This window comes from Vombatus ursinus, unplaced genomic scaffold (genome assembly GCF_900497805.2).
Source record: "Vombatus ursinus unplaced genomic scaffold, bare-nosed wombat genome assembly UNPS02014777.1, whole genome shotgun sequence".
Taxonomy (NCBI): Eukaryota; Metazoa; Chordata; class Mammalia; order Diprotodontia; family Vombatidae; genus Vombatus; species Vombatus ursinus.
In genome coordinates this window covers 1748236-1754264 of record NW_020954555.1, presented here as the reverse complement: position 1 = coordinate 1754264, position 6029 = coordinate 1748236, and positions in this window count along the sequence as shown.

The window sequence follows — 6029 nt, the reverse complement described above, 5'->3', positions numbered from 1 at the left end:
TTCTCTGTTTCTGTTACTATTCTTCTCTTTGGCAGATTTTTAATAAACTAGCTGGCAACACTTTCTGTGAGAGTAGCCGAGGTGCCAGCAGGAAAAGAGAAGAAAGACACATCTGAAGAAATTCTTTCCTTACAAAGGTTGGTTTATATATAAGAATTGTTTAAAAAACAAATAAACATGTAGTATATGCAATTGAACTTTAAGTGTACTTGTCATTTAATACAGTGCTTGTCATTAGCCAGTAGAAAAGTAAATATTTTATGTTGTAACTAGCTTGCCATTTTCATTGATTGTTTAGGTGGCTAAAAATTTAAAAATGAATTTTCATCTCTCAGCAAGAGAGCTTGTAAAATTCTCCTCCCCTTTTCCATCACACATTTGTGTGAGCAAACATTTTCACTTTATTCTCGTTTTAAATCAAAATACAGACAGAAACTCGGTATGAAACCAGATTCAATTCTGTGGTTGTCTGATGTTGAGCCAAATTACAAATATTTGTTCAAATAAAAAAGTACAATGTTGAAATTAAGTTTGTATATGATTATTATATTAAACGTCTTCTGAATTGTAACCTATTTCATCAAAATATTGTGTTCAACAAAATCTGTCAGATAAAGAAATCTGTAAGATAAAGAAATGTAATATGAAGACTTGTAGATAATAATAAATATATGAGGTCTTGCTAGAGTACTTTTTAAAATTCTTACAAAATGTCCCACATAGAATATTCACAATTATTTTATAAGTAAAGTTCTAGAATTTTATACTTAACAGTTTTCATAACTCTGAGGTAGAATAACATTTTATATTTTATGATTAAAATTATATAATTATACATTTTAATTCAGAGCTTCTGGAGGCAAAAATCATCATTGTAGTTATTGCAAGTGGAATAGAGTTTGCTTTGCTCATGTCCAGAAAACCTAACATGGAGGCTCTCACACGGGAGGAGGCAGGGACTTATTTCTCTGAAAGAAGACATGCTGTGTTCCCCTACCATGTGGGTGGGAACAACTTCTTTCTGTTGTCTTTGTAGTTGGAGCAAGCTGCGTCTTTAAGATGACCAGACTGGGCCAGTCTCTCTTTTTCCAACTGCATCCAAGGAGTATGAAGGGCTTGTTCACCCACAGGATGCGTACCAGGAGCTAACCTGGGTGGGGGAAAGGACTAACTTCCTTCCCCAGACCCTGAGAAACAGGTTAGGTTTGGAGTTTTCTTCTGTTTTGTCTGTCCCTTCCAGCTCTAGGGGCAGGCAGTGGAGCCCTGGACCAAGTAAGCCGTGGTGACTTGGAGGCAGAATTCTAGGCCAGAGCCATGTTGTTGCCAGATCATCAGGGAAGCCCTGAGAGACTAGGGTGCCTGGGAGTTGAGCCTAATGGGGGGCTTTGGACCTGGACCCTGGTGGGAACTATATAGGAAGTGAGCTAAGCTGTGAACCTCACCCTCCTCTCCTCCCTAGACTTGGAGGTGATGCGGGGGAGGGGGGTGAAGAGTTAAACTCCCCAGGTGTTGGGGAGTGATGCTTGTGTGTTTGTTTTTGCTGTGTCTTTGAAGTAAACATTCCTTTGTAAAAGTGAATCTGTCAAGAGGTTACATGGCACTGAAGTGCAGAGGACCCCCTAAAACTAGGGCAACACCGTCGGTGGGGCCTGGAGCCAATGATAGAGGGACTGGAGATCCCTGGAGGGAAAGGCAAAATGTAGCGCACCTGGCTTTCAGGCCTTGGGGGCCAGGGCGGTCACTGTTACAGAAGGACTTTATGAATAAATCTGATTATTATGACTAGTATATTGTTACCTTGGGGAGGCACAGCACTTTTTTTGCTGTTGAAAGAGGTTCTTGGAACAAAAAAATTGGGAACCACCGACCTAGAACAAAGCCTGGCACACAGTAGGTGCTTTAAAAAATGCTTGCTTGATCTACCCTTTCCAGCTTTATTTCATGTTACTTCCAAATTCACTTTGTATAGTTTACCTCCACTATGCCACTCTTTGTTCCTTGAATACCACTGTGGCTTCCTACCTCAGCACCTTTGCTCAGGCCATTTCCTATGCCTGGGATGCCCTCCCCCTCCCTCTCTCCCGAGTCTCTCCCCATCCTTTAAAATAGAACTTAAAGGCCATCTCTTCCAGGAAGCCTGCCCTGATCATACTATCGGTCACTTCGTAGGCTTCCTAAAGCACTCAGTGTTATTACAGCTTCTGTGCTGGCGTCTTAGCCTCCTTGCACACTAACGACTCTTGAAGGGCAGAGACCTGTCTCATCTCAGTTTTACATCTTCCCACCTACCACCCACTTTGGTGGTTGTTGTTGAGTCATTTCAGTCCAGTCTAACTCTTTGTGACCCCATTTGGGGTTCTCTTGGCAGAGATACTAGAGTGTCATTTCCTTCTGCAGTTCATTCTATAGATGAGGAAACTGAGGCAAACACGGTTAAGTGACTTGCCCAGGGTCATACAGGTAATAAGCGTCTGAGGCCACATTGGAACTAGGGTCTTCCGGTCTCCAGGCCCAGCCCTCTATCCGCTGTACCACCTAGCTGACCCTGTGTTGTCAGTCGGTGGAATTAAATATTTAAAAGCTAAAGATCCAACTTCATCTATTTCCAGCCCTCACTCCCGGTTCTGCCTTCGCTGATCATAGCAGCCCTTCATGCACTTGAAGACCAGAAGCAGTCTCCTTCCCTTTAGCCTCCTTTTCTCAAGATTCAACATGTACCATTCACAGGATCTGAGAGTTCAGATCTGAAAGGGACCACAGAGATCATCTCATTCGATGCTCTGTTTTACAGATGGCAAAACTGAGGCCCCTAGAGATAAAGGGACTTGCCCATGGGTCTCACAAGCAAGTAAGTGGCAAAATTTAAACCCAGCACCTCTCACTTCCAGTCCAGAACTATTCCTCTTCACCACTGAAGGTGTGACTTTTTTGGGGACCTTAACTCTCTGACGCTCAGATTCCTGGGGAATAATAAGCTTTTATTAAGTAGCTACTGTGTGCCAGGCAATGTGCTAAGCACTGGACGATCTCCCTCCCAAGGGTATTAGGAGAAGAGCTTCAGAGAAGCGTGAGCTATTATTGCCTGGTCAATTCACAGCACAGAATTGGGGACTTCACTGGGGGGGCCAAAGATAGCATGGGGGGCAGGAGAGGGGGATATTTGCATTTGGAAGATGTAATAGGGCTTTATGGTGAAGGCTGGAATGCCAGCTGAAGCCTGGGTTTTTGTCTGTTCCTCCAACCCTTAACCCACTTCGTTTTGTTTTTTTTTGTTTTGTTTTGGGTTTTTTTGCATTTTGGTGAGGCGATTGGGGTTAAGTGACTTGCCCAGGGTCACACAGCTAGTAAGTGTTAAGTGTCTGAGGCTGGATTTGAACTCAGGTCCTCCTGACTCCAAGGCCAGAGCTCTATTCACTGCGCCACCCAGCTGCCCCCCTTAACCCACTTCTTAACAGGGTTTCTGGCTCCTTCTAGAGGATTATCAAAATTCCCCTTATACATTTTGAAGAGAAGCCTGGAAGGGTCAATGTGTAATACAAAAAAAAAAATTAATCCCTAATGGTGGATTTTCAGACATGGGAATTTTTTGAAGGCAGGGGATCCTTAGAGGTTCCCTGCAATCACATCACACAGGCTGCTATCTAAGGAACCACCAGTAGATGAGTGGACCCCATGCCTCTCCCCAACACCCACCTCCTTCCTCCTCCTCCTCCTCCTCCTCCTCAGGGCATCTGAACTTGGTGTGAACATAAACCACAGAGCTGTGGGAGGCAAGTGGAAGGGTGGTAGAAGGGGAAAACCCCTCCTTTTGTTTCAGAGTTTCAGATTGAATCGCAAACATGAAAAGGAACCCAATAAGTAGGTGTTGGGGAAGACCAAGACGTCCCCATTTTTTAGTTCATGGAAATCCCTTAGTGTCTTTACTACGCCTTCTTCCCCTTCTTTAATCTCACTCCCACACCCACCCACCCATCCCTCACTCCCCATGGGCATTTTGCCCTACAAAGGTGCTTGGTAAAAAATGGGATACTGCCTTCAATCTATTATTCAATCAATCACCAAGTATTAAGTGCCTACTATGTGCCAGGCGAGTCACTGAAGGGTACAAGTACAGAGAAGGAAACAATCTCTACCTGAAAAGAGCTCACAGTCAAATGCCCTGATGAGAGACATCTCTCAAGGCTTCGGATCTGGTACCCTTGGGGCCTGGCTCCAGAGGAAAAAGGCCAAGGAGCCAAAAGGGAACAGGACCTTTAGATGGACAGAGAGAAGAGTCAAGGAGGGGTAAGCTAAGGGAGCTGTCCCTTTCAGGGAGGAATGTGAAGAAAAAGATGGGGAGCAGTGATCTAAGAAGCAGGGGCCAGGATCAGACTGTGAGCTCCAAGAAGTCAGCAACCATGCCTCCATATTCTCTTTGCACCCGCAAGAGAACCTACATGCACAGAAACACCCATGGTATGCACGCAAACCACATACACAGGGCAAAAACTCAGTGACATTTGTTGAGTGACAGACAGCAGACCCAAGTGAGTGGGAGGGACCTTCGGTTCTGTATTACATCAATAGTATTTCTGTTTCTGGAGGGGGAGATCAGGACAGCCTCATTCAGAGTCTCCCTGTACTGTGGTGTGGGGACCTTTAGGTTACGACAGGAGGCCAAGTAGAGTCACACAGCCTTTTTTTTTTTTTTTTAACTCACCCAGGTCTTATTTCTTGTTCTTACTTGCTGCTGCCTCCTGGAATACTCAAGTACTTTCTTCTCATTCCTCTGAGTCAGGGGGAACTCCCAACAACAGGGGAGTTAGTTACAGGGGAGGTAGATTTCAGCTCAACCCAAGTGAAGAGTTTTCTGACTGGCAGGATCGTCACCCACAGAGCGGGTCGCCACAGCTGGCCACGAGCTGCTCCTTCCCTGGAAGTGTTTAAGCAGGGTCCGGCTGGCGGTGGGGCCAGGGAAGCGATGTTTGGAGGGTGGGCTAGGTGACCTCTGAGCCCCCATCAGCTCGAAGATTCTACAGTTGTCTGAAATGAGAACAGACTATCAGGCGTGTTTGGACACGTGGGCCGGGCAAAGACCAGGTGGATTGATGAGTCATTTAGCTGCCATCTCTTCACTCCAGAGGCTGGGGGAAGGGGGGGCAGGAATGATCATTAGATACAGACTAGAGGTCCTGGATGAGGCTTCTAGACCAACCTCTTCATTTCACAGATGAGGAAACTGAGTCACAGAGTGTTTAAGTGATTTGCCCAAGGTCACACGGGTGTCAAGTGTCAGGCACAATACCTAGGATTCTTTCCATCAGACCAGGCTGACTCTTGAATGAGAAGCAAATGGACATGATGTTCAATCAATCAATCAATCAACAGGCATTTATCAAGCATGTCCTACATGCTGGACCCTGGGGATACAAAGATACAAGCCCTATGGACAAGTGTAGACTTCTCCTCCAAGTGAGTGTAAAGTTACTTCACTGAGCTGGGCCTCTTATCATGTGTTGGGAACAAAGACAGGACCACGCCTCTGAACTGGGGTACGGAAGACTAGCTGAGTGAATGTTCATGTTCTAACACAGATTTTCAGGAAACTGACTCATGTCAGGGAGGCATCAGGAGAAGCTGGTAGGAATCCTCCCAGCCATCCTCCAGCTTGTCCCTCCCTGGTGGGAAACAAAGCCTTGCATGGAAACTCCCTGAGTCTCTGCTGTCTGAAGCCGATGCTCTTGTCAAGAGAGTAGAACTCCTGACCCAACTAAACAAGTCTCCTGTCCTAGTAATAATCCCTATGTGCTCTCGTGGGTCGGGCAGTCAGAAAGCCCTATCTGTCAGAGGTAGAAGAATGTCAGGATGTGCAGTCTTAGAACACAGGATGTCAGAGCTAGGAGGGACCTTAGAACACAGAATGTCAGAGCTAGGAGGGCCCTTAGAACACAGGATGTCAGAGCTGGAGGGGCCTTAGAACATAAGATGTCAGGGCTGGGAGGGCCCTTAGAACACAGGATGTCAGGGCTGGGAGGGCCCTTAGTACACAG